The 23,592-nt window shown below is 43.7% G+C and overlaps 1 long non-coding RNA gene and 1 pseudogene across 1 annotated transcript in view; one reads left to right on the top strand and one right to left on the bottom strand.

Moving 5' to 3' along the window:
• The window catches only part of LOC138915644 (uncharacterized), a 37,738-nt gene extending 15,373 nt beyond the window's left edge, over positions 1–22,365 (bottom strand). Inside the window, exons 1-2 of the long non-coding RNA XR_011421740.1 lie at positions 22,040–22,365; positions 7,365–7,544 (exon numbers count right to left, since the gene is read on the bottom strand). This is a non-coding gene — a long non-coding RNA (uncharacterized lncRNA). The remainder of the gene's footprint in view (positions 1–7,364; positions 7,545–22,039) is intronic.
• On the top strand, positions 7,764–9,146 carry LOC102150147 (cytoplasmic tRNA 2-thiolation protein 2-like; annotated as a pseudogene).
• Positions 22,366–23,592: the final 1,227 nt, after the last annotated feature.

The following is a 23,592-nucleotide window of genomic DNA, read 5'->3' as shown; positions in this document are numbered from 1 at the left end:
AAAATAGAGCATAGATGCTCATAACCGACTAATGCACGGATTTATCGGGTATACGGCAACAACAAAAATAAATAAACAAGTAATTATTTATTCATTCTAAGAATTAGTAGCCAGTTGGAATTACAATATAAACTGTTTTCAATGTAAGATACAAATAATTGTTTATAATTACTTGTTTCTTTTTAAGTCTCAATTTAACCAGTTTCTCACTATTTATTGTTAAATATGGGTCTTGTTCTGTATGGATTTATTTAAATGACCTTTTTCTACTGTGAAATTTCCACTTCTTTGGATAATAAAGACCTCCTTCAGTTATGTCCTCTATGCAGATGACTTCCAACTCTATCTTTGGACCTGAGCAATCTCTTTTCCAAATGCCCCAGGACATTTTTATTTAAAATGTTTCTCTGTTAATTCAAATTCAATGTAAAAAGTCAAACCTATCATTGCCCCTCTAAACATTACCTTCCTATTTCTCCATGTCATCATAAATGCCACACTGACTAAAATGAAAATACTGGTGTCATTCTGTTTACTTCCATTGGTGCATCCGTCATTTAATGAATTTCAAAACCCTGCTGACTTTCCTTTTGGAGTGCGTCTTTCATCTGTCCTCTCTTGTCCACGTTCTCCATGGCTCCCTTAGGTCTGGTCCTCATCAGTCAAGTCTGGATGAGCACAAGAAGCTTCTCTTTTGTCTTCTCACTTCTTGGTTTTTTTCCTATTCTAATCCTACCCAAATAACACACCCGAGTTAATCTTTCTAAAATGTAGCTCTGCTCCAATCAAAGCATTGTACTCACTTTGCCTTGAGCATTTTTTTCTTTTACTATCTCTTGGCTTTTGCATCATTCTTTCTCCCTGAAATTCCCTCCTCTGTGTCCTGTCTCTCCAAATCCTACTCAGATCCCAGTGCTGTCTCAAGCCTAACTGCCCTCTCCCCAGGAACACATTTTGTCTCCATCCCTCAGGACAAAAGTACCCGCGCATGTGAACTCCGACCGTGTACAGCAGGGAGCCCAGACGTAAGAGACTTGGAATCTTCTTATTTGCCTAATCTTGAATAAAGCTCTCAATGGCTATAATGATTACAAAGAGTTGTTATTCATTGAATGCCTACTCTGTTTTAAGCTCTTTATATTTATTATAGCAGTCATTATTTACTGAGTCTTTCTTAGGTGCCAGGTCTTAAATACATTACATGAATCAGTCCACACAAAAAGCTCTGTAAGGGAAGTAATGTTATTAGTCCCATTCTTCAGATGAGGAAACTGAGGCAAAGAGAAAATTTTAACTTAATGAAGAAAGTTGCAACTAATAAGCGGCAGAGCTAGGACTCAAACCCAGAGTCCAGCTCCTGAATCTATATTCTTAACCACTACCCTATATTATAATATGCCATTTAATGCTATAATTACCCAACAAGATATATATTATTTGCCCTCTTTGAAAATGAGAAAAATGAAATTCCGAGAAGTTAGGAAATACCCTAAGATGTGGTAAGTGGAAATACTAGACTTTATATGCAAGTCCATCAGACTTCATTAAACAGCATTTTTTTTTAAACTGATTCTGATTTTTTTTTTAATTTTAATTTTTTTTTTTTTGAGGAAGATCAGCCCTGAGCTAACATCCGTTGCCAATCCTCCTCTTTTTGCTGAGGAAGACTGGCCCTGAGCTAACATCCGTGCCCATCTTCCTCTACTTTCTATGTGGGACGCCTGCCACAGCATGGCTTTGCCAAACAGTGCCATGTCCGCACCCAGGATCCAAACCAGCGAACTCCGGGCTGCTGAAGCAGAAGGTGTGAACTGAACCACTGCGCCACTGGGCCTGCCTCAGCATTTTTTTATTTTGCTTGTGTTCTTGAGATATGCTTGACTACTTCAAAGAATATTTTGGGAGTTAAATAGGATCGTGCTTGTGCTTTGTAAATGCTAATACACTATACTGAGTGTTGGGTTTAGCTCCCAGTGAGCACACTCTTATGTTGCTATCATGCCTATTAGCTTTAGACAAATAGTCTCCAAACTTTAATCTGCTACTTCTGTTTATCTTTATTCATATAAAACTATAGTAATTTATGTATAAATTAAATATATGCATTACTGTACTAATAAACCTTGATTCTGTCGCTTATTAGTTAATTGGTTTTATGCTAGTTCCTTAACCTGTCTGTGCTTCAGCTTCTCGATCTTTTATACGGGGATACAAGTATACATACTGGGTGTTGTAAGAGTTAAAATAATAATAAATGTAAAACCTTTAAAGCAGTACCTGGAACACAGTAAAATGCATAAAGCGCTAGATATAATTATTATGATTGTGTGTGTAACAAGACACACAAAAATGAAATTTAAAGAAAATGCGAAATATGAGTGAAGCAAATTTTAGTTTACTGACTAATGATAGAAACTTTTTTGCCTTACCTAAAAATATTCCTAATATCATTAATTTTAGCAAGAGAAAGATGATTGAATATGCCCCATTGCTTTTGAAAGTCTGGATAAAGCCTTGAATGTACAAACCCTATTGTGGAGACAACAGCACTAAGCTGTCTCACGCCAATGATGCCACCATAAGGCCACCAAGGAAGAACATGATGCGTGTTATTTCTCATACCTCTAGTCTTCCCATTAAGGGAACTCAAACATTCACAGCTTTCTTCTTTCTTCTGTCCTTCTCTGTCTTTACTGTCACACTCAAACATATGAATACACACACATATCATTTTAACCTCCATTTCTCTCATTTCACTCTTATATTCTCCATGAATGCTCCTCTTCCCCATTCCTTTTATTCTGAGCTGAAAAATTATTTTAATCGTTGCTTATGAGCATAAAGATAGTATTAGTCATATGTCAGCATTCAAGAAGATAGAAGCTATCCATTTTCACCTAAAATTATACAATAAGTACTAATATCCTCACTTTCAAAAACCTTCATAGATTTTTAGCCATCTCTTTCAGAATTACTATTTTTCACTTAAACTTTCTACCCATAGCTTCATCTTCTCCTAATTGTATCTGTTTGCCTTAAGCATTAGTATTCAAAAGACATATTTCCATCATTTTCTTATTCAATTTTAATATTGTTCTGTTTCAGGAGTTTCCATTTCCTGGTAAGATGGAGTAGACATGATCCACTCTGTCTCTTGCACTGAATGTGGCTACAAGACCTGGACAGAATGCATGCAGCAGGTACTCGGGGACACTGAGAAGTAAATAGCAGCAGGAAGATTGAGAAAGAAGACCAGAATTTGAAGTACCAACAAACTAGTGGAGAATTTTCATTGTTTTTTCCTCCAGTATCCCCCAGCCTGAGCACAAGGCAGCCTGAAACCCAGAAGTGAGTACCAGCACAGAGAGCTCCAGAGAAGCCCTTAATTCTGCCTCAAGGAGTGAAAAGAGAATTCTAATGGTGAAATAAGAGACTGTATAAATTTCACTTGATTTTTTTTATCCTTCTGTTTTCTCAAGTCCCAGTCGCCAAGCAATGCCATGGCAGTGGTAACAAAGACCCCTAATGGGAGCCCACTGAATGGGAAAGGTGTCGGGGGGGCCCTTCCTCTCTGATCAGTGGGGCTGTAATTCCAAGAAGGTGGGGTGACTCCCTTTTGATTTTTACTCTTGCTCTGTTCTCCCAGTAATTGGCTCTGGACATGGACATAGTCACAAAAATGTGTGGCAGGTTTAACTAAAGCCCCAGCTTTCTAGGTAAAGAAACAAAAAGGGGACACCCAGGGAATAAGTACCAGTGGATTGCAAAGATGAATGATATCAAGAAAGTGACCGCAAAAAGTTATTTATGAACTCCTGGGCATCCCGGGAATCTATACACGCATAGAGGCGATCATAATCAGTGTGTCAAAGAATTCAGAGAACGAACATACAGACAGGCCGCTGCCCACATCACAGGCTGACCCCTGGGTGGTGCACACATTGTGACAGATATAATTGGAACTGCAAAGGCTTTAAAAACCAAACTGACATGGGAACCATAGCCTACAGATGGCAGGTTGGAACTTGTAGCCTGAACCTAACCAGGTCAATTGCCTGATAAAGCAAAAATACTTGTGTTTTCAATAGGATTTCAATAAGGCCAAGAGTCTCACAACATAACATACATAACGTGCAGGGTACAATCCAAGACTACTCAGCATATGGAGAACTTTCAGTCAACATAGGAAAAGGCAATCAACAGATAGTAACCTCAAGATGACGCAGGGTTATGGGTTGAATAGTATTCCTCCTAAATGAATATATTGAAGCTCTGACCTCCAATACCTTAGGATGTGACTATATTTGGAGATAAGGTCTTTAAAAAGGTGATTAAGTTGAAATGAGGCCATTGGGGTGAGCTCTAATCCAGTGTGACTGGGGTCCTTATAAGAGGAAACTTAGACACAGAGAGACACCAGGGATGCCTGTGCAGAGAAGAAAGACCACGTGAGATCCAATGAGGATGCAGCCGTCTGCAAGCCAAGGACGGAGGCCTTGGAAGACACCACCAAACATCCTGACACCGTGATCTCAGACTTTCAGCTTCCAGAATAGCAAGAAAGTAAATTTCTGTTGCTTAAGCCACCTAGGCTGTGGTATTTTGTTATGGCAGTCTAAGCAAGCTAATATACACTGATACCATAATTTTCAATGGAGACTTTAAAGTAGATATTTTTAAAATGCCACAACAAGCAATAGCAAATATTCTTGAAACTACTGGAAAAATAGAAAATCTCAGCAAAGATGTAAAAGATTAAAAGAATCAAATGGAAATTTTAGAAATGAAAAGTACAAGAACCAAAAAGTATATTAACAAACTCCCTTGAGCTCTGAGATGACAGAGAAAATTGTCAGTGAATCGAAAAATAGATCAACATAAATCATCCAATCTGAACAACAAAGGGAAAAGAGATTGAACAAAAATTAAGAGTCACAGGGACCTGTGGGGCAATAAAAAAGGTCTAAAATTTAGGTCACTGGAGTCCCAAAAAGAGGGGATAAAGAGGACGTTGATGAAAAAATATTTGAGGAAATAATAGCTGAAAATTTCCCAAGTCTAGCAAAAGACATAAATCTACAGATTCAAGGAGCTAAGCAAAATCCATACAGGATAAACCCCAACAAAACCCCACACCCAGACACATCATAATCAAACTTCCGAAAACTACCCAAGAAAAAAAATCTTTAAAGAAGCCAGAGAGAAATGATGCCTTACCTATAGGGGAAAAATTCAAATGACAGATTGCTCATCAGAAACCATAGAAGATAGAAGAATTGGAGTTCATAGAAATGACACCAAAAGCAAGGCTCACACAAAAAATTATAAACTAAACTTCATTAAAATTAAAAATTTTTGCTCTGCAAAAAACATTATTAACTGATTGAAGAGACAAGCTACAGACTAGAAGAAACTATTTCTAAATTAGATATCTGGCAAGGAACTTGTATATGTGTATGTATAAAGAACTCTCTCAACTCAACAGTAAGAAGAAAAAATTTTAAAATGAGCAAAAGAACAGACATTTCCTTAAAGAAGATACAAGTGTGGTAAATATGCATATGAAAAGATGTTCAACATAATTAGCCACTAGAGAAATGCAAAAGAAAAGCCTAAGATGCTGCTACATACATATTAGAATGGCGAAAAGAAAAAATACTGGTAATACTAGGTGTTCGCTAGGGTATGGAGCAACTGAAACTCTTGTATATTGCCAGTAGGAATGGAAAATGGTGCAAGTGCTCTGGAAAATAATTTGGCAGTTTCTCATACAGTTAAACACACACACACCATATGACTAAGCAATTCTACTCCTGGGCATTTCCCCTTGAAAAGTGAAAACTTGTATTCACACAGAAATCTGTACACAAATGTTTACAGCAGCTCTATTCCCAATTACCAAAAACTGGAAACAACACAAATGTCCTTTAATGGGCACATAGATAAATAAGCTGTAGTATATTCATATAAAGGAATACTATAGAACATTAAAAAGGACCAAACTATTGATACATGCAATAGCTTGGATTGATTTCAACAGAATTATGCTGAGAGAAAACATTAAATATCAAAAGATTCCATTTATGTAACATTCTTGAAGTGACAAAATTATAATGACACAGAGCAAAACAGATCAGTGGTTGCCACGGTGGGGATGGGGGATGTTATTTTAAAGGGGTATCATAAGGGAATTTTTGGGGGCACTGTAACTTTTCTGCATTCTGATTGTGGAGTTGGTTACATAAATCATACATGTGTTAAAATTGGAAGGACTATATACCCAAGAAACAGCCAATTTTCTCCTATGATAATTTAAGAAATAAAAGTAATAAATGAAAAATACATTCTCCTGTTGTATTTATTCATTTGATAACACGATTACTCTTCCAAAAGTTTTCGCTGTCAGATATCAATTACGTTGTTGGAGAAATGAGGTTTTGGCAACTAGCCTGGAAATCTAAACACAACTTATCACAATATTTTCAGGGAAAAAAACCCATAGTTTGAATTTCCCCATTGCTTGAAGTCAAAGAACCAAGATGGAGGCCAAGGGAAGATTGCCACGAGGGTGGGGTAAAGAGAGCTGTGTGCAGAAAAATAGGTCCAGCCAAGGGGAGAGGGCATGGGTCCTCCAGGAAGAAAGGAAAGGAGAGACTTTCTAAGAGGGAAAACATCAGGCCTAAAGGGAGTTTGAGCTTTTAATCAGTGGCTTATCTACCTGAAAAAGACTAAAGAAACTGTTTCAGAAAGAAAGAGAGTGATCTTTTCAGTCACCAAACATTAGTCTGACTATTCTACCCCGGTGTTAGTCAGTTCAGGCTGCTAGAACAGAATACCATAGACTGGGTGGCTTATAAACAACAGGAATTTATTTCTCACCGTTCTGGAGGCTGGAAGTCCAGGATCAAGGCTCCAGCAGATTCGCTGTCTGCTGAGAGCCCGCTCCCTGATTCACAGACGACACCTTCTCACCGTGTCCTCCCATGGCAGAAGGGGTGAGGGAGCTCTCTCGGGTCTCTTTTATAAGAACAATAATCCCGTTCATGAGGGCTCCACCTTCATGCCCAAATCACCTCACAAAGGCCCCGCCTGCTAATACCACTACACGGGGGGTTAGCATTTCAACATATGAATTTTGGGGGGACACAAACATTCAGTCCATAGCACCACTGCCAGCATCAATAGTTAAGGGGGTGCCAGAGCAGGAGGAGGAAAATTCTAGAAATGACATTTTTTTTCTTTTTACCACAGATACAGAGATATATATATATTGTATATGTGCCAGATGGATGACGAGTACAGGGAACTGGCGCTGCCACGGCCTGGCCATGAGCAAAAGTGTGTGAAGTGCAAGGAACGCCTACCTGTCATGGTGACCCGAGTGGGAAGTGCCTTCAGCAGGGACTATTTCAAGGTGCTTTATGTCTGCAAGTTCAGAGCCATGCTTGGGAAGAGCCAGCTGATCTTTTCCAGGGAGAAGGTTCTTCTGATGTGGTTTGGGGGGGCCTTTGTCCGGCTTCAGGGTCTGGCAGGTCCTTGAGGGCCTGAGGAGAGATTCTGTCAAAAGACTGCATTTTGTGACAGGGATTGTCTACGTTGACGAGGGAGCAGCCTGTGGCCAAAGCCCAGAGGACAGAGCGAAACCCCTGGCTGAAATGAAGCTGATCCTGCAGACTGACGGCTTCCCATGGCACATTGTTGGAGGGGGTCATTGAAAGGACATGACCTCTAGCTGACAGGAAAGCTAGACCCAGGCAATCGGAATGTTCCCCGCCCCCTCCCCTGTCCTTGGAATGTACATGTACGTTCTGCCCACCGTTCCCACAGTGGGAGCCATTTTCAAGGACGTAGCCTTGAGAGAGTAATGCATTGTCGAGGCCATCTGGAGAGTATACACAACTGAATCCAGTTAAGGGCTCTGCATAAACTTTTAACATTCTGGTAGGCAGATGCAGAGATCTACTCGTCTTGTGACTGCCCAGGACAAACCTCCTAAGTAAGTTCCTTTGCTTCTTAGACCACCTACCAATCTGGAGTGGCCTGGAGATTCTTTCTTCAGTCGCTCTCCCAGCCCTCCATGGACTGGGAACAGTTCGAATTTCACCCCAGGAAACTCCAGAGGTTTTGAACCAACAAACATCGCTGTCTTTGAAGTGGCGTTCGACCGGCCCAGTGTGCAGCACTGCCCACGGAGAGGAGCAGCTGAGCCAGCCCACAACCGGGACCCTAGAGCCCAGATGGGCTACCCACAGCTGCCCAGGTCAAGATTCTATCCAGACTGTTCGACTCAGTGAAGATTCTGACAGCCAAGGAGGAGCTTCTGCAGACCCTGCAGACCCACCTGATTCTACATGTGGCCTGGACCCACGGCTACCTCAAGCTCCTGATGTTGATGGCAGCACCCATCTGGCCATCAAGCTCAGGACCATCCTGGTGTCAGGGAGAGGGGCCTTCCTTGTCTGGGACAAGTTTCTCAGACAAGCCACACAGCGACTTGGTGGTGGTGTAGCCCACGTGTGACTACACACAGAAGGAGGTCGCCTTCTGTAACCACCTGTTTGCTATCCGCTCCGTCGTCATGCCAGTCATTGAAGCCAAGGCCCCCCAAAAGGCCAGCATCTACCTGCTGGTGGAGAACTTCATGCTCAGGCTGCAAACCTAGTTCCCCTCCACAGTCAGCACCATGTGCAGGACGAATGAGAAGGAGGTCAAGGCCCCCAGGGACAGCTGTGCTGCCATACCCCTAGGTCTCCACTGCTTACTCTGAATGTGTACATTGGACCTGACAGAGCCATGGCTTTTGAGCGTCAGACTTCTTCACATCTCTCCCAGATGCAGCCTTCAACCCCACTGGCTGAGGCCAGGATGCCCACAGCATTCTGAGGCTCTTTAGGGATAGGCAGAGCTCAGAGCTGCTGTGAGGGGGCTAGAACCCTCCTTGGACCCCCTGCTACCCTACATCCTCATTGAGACCCAGCTGTGCAGCCAAAGGTACTGGTACCTGCTCTGCTGGGGAATCCTGGGAGGGGCCCTTGTCGTCATGAGCACCCGTGGTGCTGGCCCCCACCAGGGCCTGGGTCATGCAGGAGATCCAGAAATATCTAGTTGAGGACAGTGACAATGAGACAGAGACAGGTCAGAGCTGAGCACAGGAATGAGCTCCTGGAACAGGAAGTACCTGGGCCCTGCAACCCAGTGTGGTGGCCACCCAGCTGGGACTTCTGCCATGCCACACTGGAGTAGAAAGGCAAGGACGAAAATGAGCAGGCAGCATGTGATCATCCATTTGTATAAATAAAAATGTTTTTAATTAAAAAATACATACATATAATCTACTAAAATTAAAATAAAAGTTGGCTTTTATCATGAGCTTGTCATGAATTTAAAATATGTAAGTTCATTGACACTCTTCCATTCAAACAGTGGAGTTTAAATCCCTTCATCTTGAATGTGAGCTGGACTTAGTGACTCGTTTTCAACACATAGATGTGGTATAGCTGATGCTTTGTGACTTCAGAGGTTAGATTATAGAAAAGATACACGCTTCTCTCTCTCTCTCTTAGATTTCTCTGACTAGGGGAAGACAACCACGAGGCTATCCAAGCAGCCCTGTGGAGAGGCACACATAGAGAGGAACTGAGACGTCCCATCAACAGCCAACACAAATGTGAGTGGTCTACGTGAGAGGGCCACCTTCAAAGTGGATTCTCCAGCCATAGCCAAGGCTTGACAGGTCCAGTCAACATCTTTATGGCAACCTCATGAGAAACTCCAAACCACAACAGCTCAGCCAAGCTGTTCCTGAATTCCTGAGCCACAGAAATGGTGAGGGGTAATGAATGATTATTGCTGCTTTAAGCCACTGCTACGCAACATTAGATAACTAATACAAAGCCCATATGCATCAGGCTTCACATACATTATCTTATGTAATTCTCACAAAGTAGAACATCTCATTTTACAGATGACCAACCTGCTGCCTGGAATTATTGAAGAATTTATCACATGGTCATGGAGCTAATTCACAGTCGAGCTGGAATTCACACTCAGGACACACCAGATAGGTCATAGGAATGGGTGTCAGGCTCTGGGGTTGCAGTCATGGAAAGCAGTGCATGGTGCATTGATCAGGGGGAGAAGCTATTGAACAGGAGAAGGGGAAGGATCATCAAGTTCAGCTGGAAGAAATGGAAGCGCTAAATTAGCAAATTCGGTAGAAACTCCACAGGCCAGGTCAAACTTGAGGAGAAGAAGTGAGATCTCTGGCAAAGAGAAAAGCAAAAGGAGATGAGAAAAAGGCAGAACTCTGGAACTGTTTGTATCTTTTTAACGGCAAATGGGAGGATAGATAAGAACACAGCAGGAAGTGAAGTGGAGTGAGAGTCTCAAGCAAAGCTACACTGCTCATTTCCTATTACTCAGTGTTGCCCTGGCACTAGGACCTCCACCTTATGGTAATGATATTTAAATGAGAAAAGTGCAAATGATGTAACGTGATTTTATTGGCGCTGATGTTCACGTTTGTCTAGTTAGCTCTGCCTGATCAGGAAGTCTGAGTACGAATTTGGGAAGGGTTTTGTCCCAGAAAAAGAATGATACTGTAGAACGGAACATGGAGAATGACACATGGGCTTGGGCTTAGCCTCCCAGGAAGGTCTTCCAGGTACCGCTGATTTGTTTCTTTCCCCCATAGCCCTGGTAGGAGTCAGTATTAAGTAGTAAATCTTTCCATTTTTCTTGCCTGGTCCGTTCTGGCTTTAATGCTAAAGGAAACTCTATAAGTTAGGGCTCCAGCCTGGCCAGCTGCTCATTCCCAGAGCCCTGTGTAAGGGGACAGAACCCTATAGATGCCTGCTGCTTGGACAGCTCTGCCTGCTTCGGCCATTTCTGCAGAGGCAGGCTGCCCAGAAAGAGTGTGTTTGCCTCCTAGGGCTGCCATGACAACGTACCACCTGGGTGGCTTAAAACCACAGAAATTTGTTCTCTCACAGTTCTTGAGGATGCAGGTCTGAAACCAAGATGGCAGCAGGGCCATGCTCTCTGATGGCTCAGGTGAGGGAATCCTTCCTTGCCTCTTCCTAGCTTCTGGTGATTTGCTGATAATCTTGGGCGATCCTTGGCTTGCAGCTACAGCACTTCAATCTCTGCCTCCGTTGTCACATGGCCATCTTCTCTGTATGTGTCTATGTGTCTTCTTATAAGGACACCAGTCATGTTGGATTAGAGCCAGCCCTAATGACCTCATCTTAACTTCGCTATAGCTGCAAAGACCCTTTTGCAGAGTCAGGTCACATTGTGAGGTAATGAGGGTGAGGATTTCAACATAAGAATGGGGGTGGGGAGGAGGGTCACAATTCAACCCATAAAAGAAGGGAAATAGAACCTAGAATCAGTAGACATCACCCGAAGGAGAAACGACCCAAAATCAATAGCCCGAGTTGATTCACACTTTATGTGTACCAACCTACACTCCTGTGATAGTCCTTCTTCCTTTAGCTTCTCATGACACTTGTAGTGCCCACAATGCCACAGCTAATCTAAGCAATATGGTGCCAGGCTAGGAGTATGAAGATTTGGCGCGGCATGACATTGCGACTGACTGAGTGTGTGACGTTTCCAATTTGCCCACCTGAGCACCTGATCAGTGACCTTCCAATGAGTGTCCCTTGAATATACAGCAGCTCCTGGGTCACTTGAGCCTCCCTGGTTCACCTAGTTCACCCTTGGCAGGAGTTTCATCAACATAGATGACGCCTGCTTCCTCAACAGTCTCTGGGTCCCAGGAGTATCTTCCAGCTCCCATCATCACAACTGCAAGTCAACCTTTGGGAAAGAGAGTGGGCAAAGGGCACTTTCCTTCACGAATCCTTAGGCAACAATCTGGAAATGGCACATGTCACTCCTGGTCACATCCCGTTGTCCAGAGCTCAGCTGCCTGGTCATACTCAGAAGCCAGGGAGGCTGAGAAATGAGGTCTCCAGCTGAGTGGCCCTGTGTCCAGTTAAAATCAGGAGTTCTATTATTAAAGGTAAAAGGGCAGAATGAATATTCATGGAAAACTGTTTGTCATATACTTTATAATTTTTTTAATGTGAGCTTTATTTCTGTGCCGTAATCTTTGAAAAGATTACTTAACATTTGCATAGTTTTCAACCATGTAGCTATATCATAATTTAAGTCATTTTCCTCTTATTGGACATTTAAAATGTTAAGTTTTTCACATTATAAATAATGCTGCAAAGAACAAACTCACTGAAAATCTTTGTGCGGTTCTCTGATTATCTCCTTATGATAATCTCCTAAAAGGCTTCCTTGAGGCCCCCTGACTCAGGTCTTTGATACACGGACCAGATGAGATGGACTGGCTGATCCAGGTCATCTTTGAGAGAAGTGAGTGGTCCATGGCTCATTCTGCCCCTCCTCCACGCCACCTTGCTTTGGCCAGCTCTTCCTCTAGGCCCAGGGCTGGTTCTCAGCAGCAAGCTACATGGGAGATAACATGTTAGTAGCCAGATGTGCCATTGTTGGATGTTTTCAAGAGGTTTGATTTGAAGGACTTGCCTTAAAATTGCGTTCTGTGCATCTCCAGGCCCTGTGTATGTACTATTTTTACTCATCAACTGTATTTGTCTGCTGCTTTACAATATGCAAGATGCTTAACCACACTTGTTCTCACTGGCTAGATCCCATAGTGATTTTTCTGAAATGCAAATCTGGTACTACCACTTCCATGGCTTAAACCCTTTGAAGTATCCTTGGCACTCTCCAATTCAAGTCCAAATTCCTTAACATTCCTTAACATAAATCTCTCTGACTGCCATATCAATTAGCTTTTACTGCAAAAAAAAGACACTCAAAACGTAGTGGGTTAGAATGATAGCCATTTATTTCGCTCAGGATTCTACGGGTCAGAATGTGGGCTGGGCTGTGCTGAGCTGGGCTCACTCAGACATCCACGGTCAACTGTAGGTCAGCGAGGTGACTCTGCTTCTGGGGATAGCTGACTCGGGGCTGGAGTGACCAAGAAACTGGGGCAAGCATCTCTCATCATCCAGCAGGTTATCATGGATTTATAAAAATGTTAGGGCCAGGTTCTAAGAGTAGCAAGAATCTTCCAAGTGCAAGAACTTTTCAAGCCTCTTGCATTATATTTGCTAATTTTTCACTAGCCAAAGCAAGGCCCATAGCCAACTCAGATACGAGAGACAAGAAGAGAAAACAGACTTCCCTTGTTGGTAAGAGGAAAAGAATTTGTGGCCATTTTTACCATCTACCACAACTTCTTTCTCTAGTCTCATCTCTTTTTGTCCCTACTCTCATCTCCATAGACTTTGCTCCAGCCAAATGGAACTGCTTACAGCTCCCCACTCTGCCTTGTTCTTTTAGGCCTCCAAGCTTTTGCTCATGCTAATGCCTCGCCTGCTACGCGCCTCCCACTATTCACCTAGCCAGCACCAACTAGGTCCCACTCTAGAGGTTCCTTCCTCCAGGAAGCCTTCTCTCATCTCCAGACAGGGGTAGATGTTGCTCCTCAGTATTCTCTGTGCTTCTGCTTTTAACCCTTACAATGCTGTGTTACAAATGTCTTTCTTCTTGTCCATTTACCCCACAAGACTGTAAGGTACTTGAGAGCAAGCTACGTTTTCTGTTGCATACTTGGTACCTTGTGCCATAGAGTAGGAGCATCATAGCTGTTCTCTGGTCAACTGATTAACTGCATGTGAATGAGTGAAAGAAAATGGGTGGAGGACAGCCTTTTGCAAATCTATAGGCATCAGATATAACACAAGGATAGAATCTTTGAGTTGGAAGGGACCTTGGTTATCTTCTTGTCTTTGCATAAATCCTTTGAAAAACATGGTTAAAAATTGTTTCTCAGTCCATGGGGCACAGTGGTTGGGATGGAAAATCAACTCAACCCCTCAGCAGAACTCATTCTATTGCTGAACTGTTTTCAGGCTTAAAACTCTCTCTCTCCAGTTGAATACAACTCCATCTCCCAGTAACTCCCACCTATTGCCCAAGACCTTCTACCTGAAGCCTAAAAGGTAAAGTTTAACCTGTTTCCCACACATCGGGCCTCTTCACCTGAGATCGCTCTTACCATGTTCTCACGTCCTCACCATCCTGGTGGCCCTCCTCTGGCCGTGCCCACTGTGTCTCTCTTTCTCTTGGAAAATGACATGCAGAACTGAAGAGGATGTTCCTCTGGGATTGAGTGATGCATCTCTGGGTAAGCCAGTTGTCAAGATCGTAACAGCAGCCGCAAAGTTTAAGAGAGCTGGGAATTGCAGGTCTCACAGAAATAGAACTCAGCCCCAAATCAAAACATTTCTAAAAAATGCATTTAATCTCCACACAGGCAATGGCATTGGGAAAACGTGAGTCTTTTTTACCTGTTCTTATCATTTATATCTAAGTCGAGGCCTCAAAAGCTCAAACTTGCCAGATTTCAAATACCTCTTGTAAAAAGTAGCAAGAGATATGCGACATGTGTTTTATTGCAAATAGATCATAAGCTTTGGAATGAAACAAACATGGATTGGACAGGAAGCTCTAAAATGCATTAGATGTGTGCTCTAGGAGAGGGAGTTAACCTCCCCAGGGTGTGCATCTCCTCGGCATCCTCCCCACCTAGGCAGGATCACACGTGTGTAATTAGTGTGAAGATTTGTCTAGAGCTTGTCACGTGTGAAGCTGAGGGAGTACACGCACTTCAAGCATTTTCACAGGTACCTACTCTGTGAAGAAGGTTCTAGGATTGTGCTCGCTTTGAATCAGAGGAAATGGAGGCTCAGAGTGTTAAAGTCATTTGCCCAAGGTCACAGAGCAGTGCTGGGCACTAAACCCAAGTGTCTCTAGCTCCAGAGCACGAGCATCCAGTGAACACTCTAGCAGGCATGGCACCTGCATCTCCACCTTGAAAGTCAGAGAAATGGGTGATTCCTGTCACTAACTGGTGACTGACAGGAGCTGCTGCAGCTTGGTAACCACAGGGCTCACACAGCCACTGTGCTCGGGCCTCAGTGGTAAGGGCCAGGCAAGGACTTGGTTCCATTCAACACCTAGTCAATTTCCTGGGGTTTGGCAGCTATGACAAATTTTGCTGCTATATTGGCACACTTTCCCAGAAATAGATTAGAAAGCAGGAAAATTGAAAAAAACAAAAAGAGAGAGAGAGAGAAAGAAAACCCACCCAAATGTGTTATTTTGCTAACAGCCTTAATTTTGTAATAAATAAAGACTGCAAATGGGAAGAAAATGCATGCAATGAAAATAAGCTGAGTGAATCATGGCATGTGATACGTGCAGCTTGTAAATATTCACGTGAAATCACCTTTTACTCCAACGCGACGGTTCTCCTGTGTGCATTTAGGGCTGAGTGGTTTCTGTAGGCCTTAGTTACCGACACAAACGCGTGTGGCTTTTGTGAGCGCGTGAGGAGTAACTAAGGACTATTAGCACCAGGCTGAATAATGTCCAATCCCACAGCAAGCCTCAGGAGCTCGAGCACCCTCTCCATTTGGCAAGGGAACAGTAATCCGTCTCTTGGTCTTTCCTAATCAACGGAAACTGAGCCGAGGGAGAAAAGAGGGGAGAAAATCCTTAATCTTAGCAACAGCAGGATCTGGTATTTTAGCTATGGAGCTTAAAGGGGAAAAAAAAAACAAAAAGCCTTGTTGAAAAGTTCAAATCTAGGTAACCAGTTTCTGAAAGTGTCTTTTGTGTGAGTCTTTTGCTGTGTGGGGAAGGAGGAATGAGGCCCTGCAGGGAGGTGCCTGGGCTGTCCTGCCTGCCGTGCCAGGGGATGGGCGCCCTTCCAGTGGGGAGAAACATGGCTGCTGCATTGCTCAGGGCTGGTACCGACTGTCACACTGCCTGGTGGGGAGGCCCGTGGAGGGAGGTGAGCTTGCCCCGAGGCTCAGCTGGGTTAGGAGCCAACATTCCTTTCCTTGCTCTGCTCTGGCCTCCCAGTGACCTCGGGGTTAAACTACAGTCAAGTCCAACAACCAGGATAACATTTATCTCATTCCTCTGTGCAGCCTCGAGCTGCTTCCCACCAAAGGCAACATTCTAAACGTGAGTTGTTAGAATTTCCTTACAAGGACACAGAGAGATGTGTTGGAATCTTACACCCTAAGCTATCCCAGGAAAGGGATAGCTACCTAGGGAAGGGAAACGTGTGGTGTGTGTACTGTGGGTGTGATTGTGTGTGTTTATACCATATTAGGTAATTGTGTGTGCAAAAAGGATCCTACATCAATTGCTTTATATATAACGGCAGAATGACTTTAAAGCGTTAAACCTGGCTTTCTCCTCTGCCTCATGGACGCAAATTCATTACATCACCGTTTCCTTCAAATAAAGGTCTATAGTTCAGGACAATAAAACTTTCTAAGTATAGCTCCGGATGTTTATTCCAGTTAGTTCAATAAGTACTTCCTGAACACATACTATGGGGAAGGTATTGCCCTCAGAGATAGTAATGCCAACAGGGCTAGTGTAGAGAAGAACAGAGATGTGTGAGTCAGATGGGTTTGAATTCTGGCTCTGCCACTTGGAACTTCAAGACCTTTGGTAAAAGAGCTGACACTTGGTGCCTCAATTTCTTCATCCATAAAGGGGTGGGGGGGTAACAATGTCCCATAGGGCAGATGTGAGAGTTCAATGTGAGAGCATGTAGGAAGCATAGTAACACAATGTCTGGAGCCCAGAAGCTCCGTGCAAGTGTTTGCTGGTATCAAAGCCCAGATACCACTTGCAGAAAGGGCACAGCCCAATAGGGAGGCCATCCGTGGGCAAACCTGAGCATCTCAGGGTGTGAGATCTTCAGTGGAGGTGAGAACACAGTTCTAGTGGAAGGATCCACACAGGGAAACTAGGGGGAGGAGCTGACGGTGCTGGGGTGTGAGAAGGGCAGCCTTCCAGACGGAGAAGCCGCAGGAGCAAATGGAAGGAGATGGAAACCTGCCAGGCATTTCCAGAGAAGTTGAGTCACTTGAGTCTAAGAGAATTGGGAAATATTTCTGTTTCCTGTTGGTATTGGTTCAGCAAACTAGAGAATCTTTGTGAACTATTCCTGGCTCCGTATTGTTGGTGTGTTTGTGGATGATTATAAAACAGAAAACAAAATAATGAAGTAAGTGATTTCCAGAGAGCCATTTATCGAGCTCCCGCAGGTCTTTGCTTACATGATTTTCTTTCATTTAATCCACATAAACCTACAAGAAAAATATTGTTATCCCACCTTAACCAATGAGGAAACTGAGGCTCAGAGAAGTGACTCAGCTTATCCAAGCTCACACCATCAGTAAGAGGTAGACCTGGGGTGCAAAACCCTCCTTGACTAATGAACTCTAAGCCTGTGCTTGTCCCTTGTCTAAGCTGCCTCCCACAGAAGCATTTCACCTCTGCGCGCCTCCCTCTTGCTGTCCTCCAGCCAGGCTCCTCCACATCCCTCACCTTGAGGATCATGGGTTTATCTATCAGCAGGGTCTCTCTTCCTTGCATCCTGATCTTCTCAAACCTTTTCGCCCATTCCAGACCAGGCTCCCCACCCATAAAAGAGAGGTGGCAGCAGGAGGGCAGGCTGTCTTCCTCATGCAAAAAGACTCACCTCTTTCCTGTATGTTTTTAGCCTAGGGAATACTCCTGTGAGGTAAGACAGAGAATTTACAGAAATCCAGGTAACGTGACTTGTTCCTGCTCACACAGAAAATGATGGCAGAAGAAGGACCATGTGGACGATCTGTTAATAGCAAGATCAGGGATCAAGCTGTTTCTAAAAGGGTCAGCCTCTTTGATGATGAGAGCTCCTGTCATCTTCATACACTCTACATTCCACACATATGGTGTCTTGGCAAGTGGAGGCCCCATTTCCTGCTCCTCCAAAACCCAATAACCTATTCTTTCGAGAACCATTACTTTAGTGATTAGTAGCTTAAACCTCTTTTTCTTCATAATAGCATGTCCACCTGCTACCAGAAATGACAAAGAAAAGAAAATAGGAGTGCAGGAAGTGGGATGGGTTGGAAGAAGTATTTGAGCATTCCTTAGGAGAAGAGAGAGAAAACAGTTTTCTTTTTATAACAAAGGAAGCACAAACACATCGTTATCCCACTTTCACTTTCAATGATGGGTTTGAGTTGGGACATATGTATGACTCTCTGTTCTTCCAGTTAGGTCCTGCTTCATGCACTTCACCCTAAAACATTGGCAACTCTTTCGCATTTGATCTAGAAAAGAGCAGCACTAATAGTCATAGCTAACATCATTAAATACTGGAAATGCAGGGAAATGCCAGGAAATGTACTAACCTCTTAATATCATTTCATTAATTAATCAGTTCAGACAAGCTGTGAATTGGTTTGTGTTGGATATCTTCCATTGGTCCTCCACAGCCATCCCCACCCTCTTCCACTTTCCTGTCTCTGCCCTGGGAGGCTGGTCCATACAGATTATGTCACCTGCCCTCAAGCCTCTAGCTTCTAGTTGGGTTTGGCCAACGGGGTGCCTCAGGAAAGCAGGATTTTGGAGAAAGAAAGGAAAGGAAGGTCAGATTCCCTCCCTGTGAGGTTATTCCTGGTGGACTAAGGTCACAGCTGTTCTCAAAGAGGACTTCCCAAGCAATTCCTCCCCCTTTGGGTCCTGTCACTTCTCTCCCCTCTTTCCTACTGGCTTAGGAGTGGTCACAGCTCTGTGCTACTAACCTGGGTTACCTCATTCTCCTGTGTGGTTCCCTAAACCACTTTCACACACTTAAAATTTCTCCTTTTGTAAATAAGCCTTGTTTGAATGATCCCAACCTGAGTGTAGCATCTATTTCCTGTTGGAATCCTGATACATAGGTACTGTTACTATACCCATTTTACAGATAGGTCGTAGAGAGATAAAGCAGCTTGTCCAAGACCTCATAGCTAGTCAGTGGCAGAACTGGATTCAAAACCAGATCTGGCAATCCAGAGCCCATGTTATTAACTACTGTACTGTAACAACAATAAGTAGTTCTGGACGATGCAGGCAAGCTGGGAAGCCTGGGAGATGCAGCCTTGAGCATCTCCTTATGGGAACGTACAGTGCAGGTGGTTCGCAGACCTGTCCATCTGTTTATCAGGCAGAGACTTACGCAATTGAAAGTGGGATAAAAGATGAACACCTTCGTTGAGCCTGCCATCCCCTTGTCCTGGAGTCACCCTAAGATATCGGGAAAGAAAACACCTGCTGGTGCAGACAGCGTGTGAGGGGCTGTCAGAGCTCACCCACATTCAAATCCTGGTTGGGAATCAATTCCAGGGCCCCTTCAGCCTTTCTCTAATCACCCTGATTGAACAGAGAGAGGCTCCCAATGGGGCAGACCCTTATTTAAAACAACCAAACAGACAAGGACAGGCAATGGTTGATTCTCTATTCCAAAAGGAAAACCGGAACTACTTTTTACTCCAAACATCTAATTCATTCACTAGACCCCAGGAAATTCATAGTGGGAACTAACTAAGGACACCACCTCCACCTGAACAGGACCGCCCTCAGCATGTTGGTTTCTACCTTCCACCACAGGAAGCTGAATGATCTTTATTTAATGCTGCGACACTGAGGCTTCCTCTGCAGAGTGAGCAATTTATTATCTCAGGCCTTAGATTAAGTAAAGAGAATTTTTTACCTAAAATATCTACATATCTACATTTTCATAAATGATTTTACTATAAAATAGGAAAAGTCTATTTCCTGTGTCTAAAGCAAGAAAGATCATCTTAAGCAAGAACTCTCAATAGAGCCTTCTTCCAAGTAGTTCTGTTACCTCTCATCTCTACCTTGGCATTCACTATGCTGAATTGTGTTTATAGGTTGTCCCCTGTGCTAGAAAGTAAGGTCCTCATAGGCTGATAGTGCATCTCTTTCATCTCTGTGTCCCTGGCCCAGCACAATGCCTGGCATACAACAGACACTTAGTACATATTACAGGATGAACAAGCATATGAATGCCCCAGGATACCCTGCCAGCACTGCCATTAGAGTGTATTATGCAATGTTATGCTGACTCATCGACGAAGCAGACATCATATTTCATTTAATTTTATAGGTCCCGTATTTGGAACATCACGATTGCTCAAAACATGTTTGGTAGGAAAAATGGAGATAGAGGACATAGCAAGCAAGAAATAAAGCTCCATTAGCTCTTGCCCTCCTGTATCAGCTAGAGATACTTGCAGGCTCTTTGGGTTGGTGTCATAGGATCACACCCACTGTATGCCTCAGTCATTCCAAAAAGAGCTACATTTCCATCATGGAGTTACTCTATAGAGAGGACAATGGAATGGAAGAGTCTGGTAAGCAGGATGCTAGTTGAGCCGGTCACAAGAGCAGCAGACTTGGGGCCAGCCTGATGGCATAGTGGTTAAGTTCATGTGCTCTGCTTTGGTGGCCTGGGGTTTGCGGGTTTGGATCTGGGGTGCAGATCTATGCACTGCTCATCCAGCCATGGTGTGGTGGCATCCCACGTAAAATAGGGGAAAATTGGCACAGATGTTAGCTCAGCGACAATCTTCCTCAAGCAAAAAGAGGAAGATTGGCAACAGATATTAGCTCAGAGCCAATCTTTCACAGGGGAAAAAAAAAAAGTGCAGCAGCCTCTTCCTTCATCCAAGTCAACTCCTAGTTAGCTGTAAGATCTCAGGTCAAGTGCCCTTCCTGTAGGAAACTTTCCGTGACCCTCCAATGGCAGTCAAGATGCCTTTCTTTAGACCACTTCACTCTGTTTGCAACTGTATATTCATTCACATGACCCCTTTGGTGAGTGCCTGACTTTCATAAAGTTCCATCAGTTGGGATTGCAGCTGCTCTGCTCCTTATGCTATTCCCAGTGTCAAGCATGATGTTTTCCAAGTAGGTGTTCAGTAAATCAGTGCTGAATGAATGAATGAGTGAACAAATCCTCACTCTGTGCTCAAGTTGTGTCAGACCCCATCTTCTCATTCCTGGTCCAGTGTTCTTCCCCTCACACCAGCCATTTTAAATGCCTTCTTTTGTGTGTCTTTAAGAATTGAAGTTTTCTGTGACCCACTCGCTCACCCCCATCTCTGTTTCCATGGGTGCTGTCTCTGCCGCTGACCTATCCAATATCCCGGCCATCTCATAAAAGGAAGCCATAAACTCGAAACCAGTAGTTTTTAAACACGCTTTCTGTACAAGGCCTCTCTTAAAACTCTACATCCAGCAAACTGTGGTACCTCCATACAATGGAATATTCAGTGATAAAAGGTATGAGCTATCAAGCCACAAAGAGACATGGGGGAAATTTAAGTGCATATTGCTAAGTAAAAGGAGACAATCTGAAAAATCTAACATGTTGTCTGATTGCAACTATATGACATTCTAGAAAAGGCTAAACTAAGAAGGCGGTAAAAAGCTCAGTGCTTTCCAGGTTTTTATGGGAGGAATGAATAGATGGTGCACTGGACATTTTCAGGATGGTGAAACTATTCTGTCTGGTACTATAATGGTGGATACATGACATGATGAGTTTGTCAAAACCTGCAGAATGTACAACAAACAGTGAACACTAATGTAAACCATGGACTTCAGTTAATAATAATGTACCAATACTCATTCATCAATTGTAACAAATGTAATACACAATGCAAGATATTAATAATAGAGGAAGCTGAGGGGGGCGGAGAAAAAGGGATATACAGGAACTCTGTACTTTCTGCTCAATGTTTCTATAAGTCTAAAACTCCTCTAAAAAGTAAAGCCTATTAACTTAAAAAAATCTGCATCCTCACCGGTCACTCAAAATATAAACCGTAAGACTAGAGGGGTGCTGGCTGAAGTAGGGGTATAGCACCCCTCCACTTTATATCACAAACACATCTCAGATCTCACTTTCTTCCTCTTGGGTCCCTGGCATCACCACGAAAACGTCCCCATTGTTCTAGGCAGTTACTTGAACCCTTCCCTTGCTTTGCCTGCCCCTCGGCTCCCACCCCTACCCCCAGCACAAGTGTGGCTCCTGGCTCTATAGCCCAAACTTGAAACCCACCTTCGGAAAGGCACGTGGTCTCCTTGTGGCTTTTCGTGGACCTTTGTGCAATTTGTCTGATTTAAACTTTACTCTTCTCATTTTGGCTTTTCCATTGCATTGGATGAGAAATCGCAGTTTGGGCCCAACCAGCTCCCACAAATTCCCATCCAGGACCAGTGATTATGGGAGACGGCTGAGGAGCGCAGGGAGGAGGGAGCGTGAATCTCAAACTGGGTTTACTTGAAGCCAGACTGTTTTCATATTCCAAAGTGACAGCCGAGACTCCTCAGCAGTCCTGCTTATTTCCCACCCTAATCTCCAACAAAGAATCCAAAAGGGATCTCAACAACCCCTTGAAAGCAAACCAGGACCTGTTGACTAAAAGTGGTGACATCACAATTACTGGCAAATGTTTGCTGGGCAGAAAGGGTGCCTGTGACATGCCTCAGGGCACCAAGACTGTTAGGAGCCAGTTGCACTAATCAACAGGGTGCTTCTGAGTAGTAGCTGTGTCTCGGAGAGTTTCTGAGATAAGCCAAGGCTGCACCAGCTTGGGCCCCTGGGAACAGGGAGCAAATGCATTCTCTCCAGCAGCAAGGAGGCACCATGCAAGTGTCCCCATGGCTGCCCCGGAGCCTGCCTCAAGGCCTTTCAGGAATGAATGTCTGCTATTTGTGGAGACTGGAGAGCCTTCCCCGAAGGCAGGTGGCATTCCTACACTCTCCTGCACTTCCAGTGGCTGCCTCTCTTTACTTCCCTCACTCCGATTAAGAAGGCAAGAGTGGCCCTTACACTGCACTCATGCTGGGGGCCCTCAGTGACGCCCAGCTGGAATGCCTCCATCAGAGGCTGTGCCTAGCAGAGGCCATCCTGGCAATTTCTCTCTGCCACAATCCCATACATTCACGGATCACAATGTGGAATGTCGTTAGCTTGCTCTTAAATTCCTAAAGGCATTGGAGGGAAAAATAGACTCTGTTGATGTGACCGATGTGCCAATTAAGGACTGGGGTCTTTCTTCTTTTGCTTTTTCTGTGTTCTGTTTTCCCAACACAATCTCAGGGGGAGGTGAGTGACAAGATAATGCAATCGCTATTGTGTATTTGCCACAAAGAACACCCAGTTAGAAACCTTCCCGCTGAGGCCAGCAATGGATGTTAGTCTGCATTTTTTTCAAAGAAAATAAGGCAGATGCATAGGTTGGCTTAATAAGGTAATGTCTGGAAAACAATAGAAACTGAATTTAAACTAGTTTAAATTCTTATTAAAATCAGACCCTCCTAACTAATAAACAAAAACATCCAAAAAGAGAATCTGTGAGGTTTTCTGTTCAATGGTCCCTAACGCTGTCTGTTTGTGCACATATATTTGTCTTTTTCTGGCCAGTACATCTCCATCATTCCAGAAGAGACACCACGTTATTTGGGGAGCAGTGTCTATTTTGGGGGTAGCACTCCTTCTGCGGCCCCTGTGCAAATGTGAAGTTCTAGTGGGAACTGCCAACAGTTAACGGTATCCCAATTGCTTAGCTGCAGAATGGACATCTCATCCACAGCAGACCAATCAGCGCT

This window comes from Equus caballus, chromosome 9 (assembly GCF_041296265.1).
Source record: "Equus caballus isolate H_3958 breed thoroughbred chromosome 9, TB-T2T, whole genome shotgun sequence".
NCBI lineage: Eukaryota > Metazoa > Chordata > Mammalia > Perissodactyla > Equidae > Equus > Equus caballus.
This window is presented reverse-complemented; position numbering and strand designations above follow the sequence as displayed.